Here is a 4,294-nt window from a genome sequence, read left to right as displayed (position 1 = left end):
AATTATTTGTGAATCAATTTTCCCGATTCCTCGGTCACATTTTGGCCACTTTTTTCCTCTTCTGTCATGATTGGACAATGCCTCTGGAACTCTACACCTCGCAGTGGATCCTCGCCTCCAGCCCAAGCCAAGCTTTTCGCGATGTAATGGATAAATGGTCATAGAATTTATGTTTGCAGGTTGAGTAAATACTGCTGCTCTGCTGAGGATAAGGTCAACTTCGTCCATTGGACCGGAAAACCCCAGGCTGGCTGTGTGGTTCGAAATTGCTTTTGAACAGGCCAGTAAAGGGATAATTTGTGTTTCTTTTTTCCTGTCTCTCGTGTCAAATCCGCACATTCCTCCAACGATAGACTTAAAAGAACAGCACACCTCCATATTCATGCAATGAACACGCGTCGCAACTCGCTGTGTTTACAAACGTTTCACTAAAGCTGTTACAAAATGAAGATTTCTACTTTTGGACTGCAAACAAATTCTCTCCGTTCGCTCAAAACAAACAAAGACTGACACCCGTTTTTAAATTAGTACTGACATTCTTAATTAAATTTATTTGAAAAAAAGTGATAGCGACGACGTTTTTATCATTTCACAAGGTTTTTCCCCAGGGCAACGCCGCAAATTTTTTTTTTTTTGTTTCCTCAGGTAATGATTTTTCTATAGCGATCCTATTTGTTTTCCTTCTTTTTTTACTCTAATATCTAAAAAAAAATCGCTAAGATCCATTAGTCACTTGTTCCATGTTCCAATCCTGTCTTTTTGCAGTTGTAGATTTCACTTGAATGAAGCGGTATTTCACAACACCCACGTGATAACATATATTTTTGACTTGAGGTCTCTTGGTTCCGCTTTGGTTTACTGCTCAGTTCAAAACTAATGTTTCGGCAAAGAAGACTTACGAAAGGCACTCCGATACCATTTTTGAGGAAAGTGGAGGCAGTGAAACGAACAACAAAAACCAACGTCCAAAGCATGCAAAACAAACAATGCCACCGTGCTGCTATCATGTCGTGGGAAATTATTTTCAACGATTGGTTCACGAACCAAACGAGACCCACAGAAATACAGTTTTCTTCCTCATTGATTTGAAGACAAAAAGGTTAGATTCTGTACGTTAAAATAGACCTCGACTTAATGTATTCCGCTTAACTTTTTAGGTGCTTCTGTCAAGTGTAGTGTGAGTGCAGTGTCATGTCACGTTTGGGACAAGTTGAAACACCGAAATTTATCCAACTTTAAAAATCAATTTCTTTGCTCTGAATCATTTCCCCAAAAAATCCTGTGGCACTCTAAAAGAACAACTCTTTGACTTTTAAACGCTAAGTTTTCAACGAATTATATGCAGTACCACGAGCTTAAATAATAGGCTAATTTTAGATAAGTTTTCTTCTCGATAAAAATAGGTCGGGCAAATTAAATTAGATTTTAAAAGGAAATAGCCGAGAATTGATAAAAATTGCTTTAACGGTATTTTTTGAGATCGGTCAACAATATGTGGTAGATTTTATTGCTCTAGAGTGTTTCGCTTTGTAACGCGAGGCGTCGTTAATCGCCCTAAATTTCACATTGAAAAGGCGGCGTTTTCACAAAATTCAGTGATTATCGATTTTCTCGAAAACTAATCAATACTTAGTAAAATGAACTATGCAGTGTTTTGTTTTACATTAAGGTCTACCTAAAATGAGATTATGGGCCGAATTGATTTTTGAGCTGTTGCCACGAAATTTTGAAAATGTTTGATTTTTGGTAACATTTGCTCTTAACATCCACCTTATGGTATAACGTTACATCATTGGCTGTGCCCTCTTGGGCCATTTCTCAAATCGAGCATGCGATTTATGGCTTTTTTTGGAAAAACAAACACCCCCTTGTCACCAGAGACATCTTGGCGCTACCCCTGAGGGAGGGTGGTTTTAACATACCGCGGTTGGAGACGAAGATTCAAGCTTTTCGTTTGAATTCACTGAGAAGGCTTCTTACCGAAGAAGATGCGCATTGGAAACACTTTACGGCTTATTTCCTTTGAGTGGCTAATATGGACCTTGGTAAGATGACCTTAGCTCTGGACTTCTCTCAGCGGCATATTACTCGGACTATCCCTGCCTTTCATAAAGAACTGCTCAATGCCTGGTCTAAGCATAAGGGACACCGCATTTGTATGCAGACGCCTAAATTTACTGTAGATATCTTACAGGAGCCCCTGTTTCTTAATGAGCTAATTGTTGTACGAAACAAGCCTCTTCTATATACGGATTGGATTGCAGCTGGTATTTTGCGTGTTAAGGATATATGCTACGAGGTCGTCCCTGGTTTTTTACCTGTATCAGCGGTCCTAGAAATGTTATCGGATCAGCCTCCGCGGCCTATCTCGGAAACGCATCGACAGTTTGATGAAATTTTGGCTGCTTTGCCTCCGGAATGGAAAGATCAGATTTCCATGCGCCACCCAGAAACCCAGCCAAGTGTACAACCGTTTTTTGGAATCGTTAACCCGGTTTCCGGCCAGCCTCCTACTGATCTTCTGCAATGCAAGACGCGTCATTTTTACCATCAGTTACACCAGTCCAAGAAACCAGTAATACCGGCTACAGATTACTGGAAAAGAACCTTGCAACCAGAGCCCGTTTTTGACTCTGAGCAGTGGAGAGTTGTTTTCTCTCCACTGATAACCAACCGACAAGGAGACCTCAATTGGAAGATCGTACACCGAGTGATCCCAACGGCTCTTTCGCTGCGAAGGATGGGAATCCTAGACTCTGACAGTTGCTGTAGATGTGGTTTAACAGACATCATAGAACATGCATTTCTTGATTGTTTACCTATTATGAATTTTTGGGCCTTTGTCCAAACCTTTATTAACAGGATCTTAGGAAGTAATCAATCACTTTCGAGGCATACTAAATTACTAGGTACACCTGGTGGGCTTTCAAACAAACCACAAGTTGATTTATTAAACTGGCCTTTATCAGTGGCGAGATATTCTATACATACGTCGATTGTGCAACATAGAGCTCATCAAATCACTGTAACACCGGAAGCACTTTTCAAATCTGCAATCAAAGCCCACTTACGGTTTAAGTTTAAGTTATCTTGTATTAGACAGAATCATGAAAGTTTTAAGACCACATGGTGTCTGGGCGAAGCTTTTGCCAGAGTGGACGGAAATCGTTTAGTATTTACATTCTAATGACGTTAAAACGTTACATTTGCTGTGATTTGTGAATTGAACTCGGTTAATATATTTATTTTTTATGTGTAAATAAAAAAAGCTCTTTTTGAGCCTTTTTAGACAGAAAAAAAAAAGAGAGTGGACAGCAGATCCAGAGATAGGGGTTCAAGTTCAAGTTCGGGTGAGTAAAAAGCAAAGTCTTGACAAGTATGAATTATCTGTGAGAAGTGTTGTAAATGGGGTAGGCACAAGGGGTATTCAAGGGGGGAGGTAACTGGAAAGTAAGGGGGATACATCTGTGAAGAAAGGAAAGGGTAGGGTAGGAAAGCGACTATGGCGGAAGGTGAGCGATGGGTAGAACAAGTAGAACGGAGAAAAGATGAGTTTCGTTCTTTTTTCATACCCCCTAAAAAACCAAGCCCCTGTTTTTTAACTACACCCCTAAAAAAGGAAAATCCGTTTTTTAGACAGTTGATTAAAAAAACCTAGTTAAGAAAAGTTACCTAGTTAAAAAAAAAATTAACTGCAACACACACATCAAGTTGGTGTATTTATTAGCATCACACTTTGTAACTGATGATCGATACCGGAGCTGATCACAGCAGGGTCTGAATTTCGCAGTCTTACATTTGTTTCTTCATCGTTTGCCATGCATTCGTCGCCTACGGGTACTATCCGCTTCATCAGAGCTCACACGCAGTTCAAAGTGGTACGGCCGGATCGAAAAACTTTCGGAGGCTTGTTCCTTGTCGATTTTATCAGAATACGTCCCAAAATTGGCCATTTTTAGCGATGATACAAAGGCAAAAGCTCCTCCTTTGCCGATGCAAAATATTGTACACAACTGGAAGATGCGCAATTATCAAATTACATCTCATGGGTTTGACGATTCTACGTCACACGATGATACACTGACCTCTTTCTGAACAAGCAGGCAATTTTCAAGATGGCGGATTTCTATTTGCATTTTCAGTCGTCTTTCAGGTACAATATTTCATTTGAACGAAACAATATGGGAATGATGTTATCAAAAATTGAGACATGAACCTGAGGACAAACATACAAAATACCTTCAATTTTACCTCGGAATTCCCCTTTAAATCACAATCTTGATAGTTCTCTGTA

This window comes from Montipora foliosa, unplaced genomic scaffold, assembly GCF_036669935.1.
Source record: "Montipora foliosa isolate CH-2021 unplaced genomic scaffold, ASM3666993v2 scaffold_434, whole genome shotgun sequence".
Lineage (NCBI taxonomy): Eukaryota > Metazoa > Cnidaria > Anthozoa > Scleractinia > Acroporidae > Montipora > Montipora foliosa.
The sequence above is the reverse complement of the archived record's forward strand: the minus strand, read 5'-3'. Positions refer to the sequence as shown.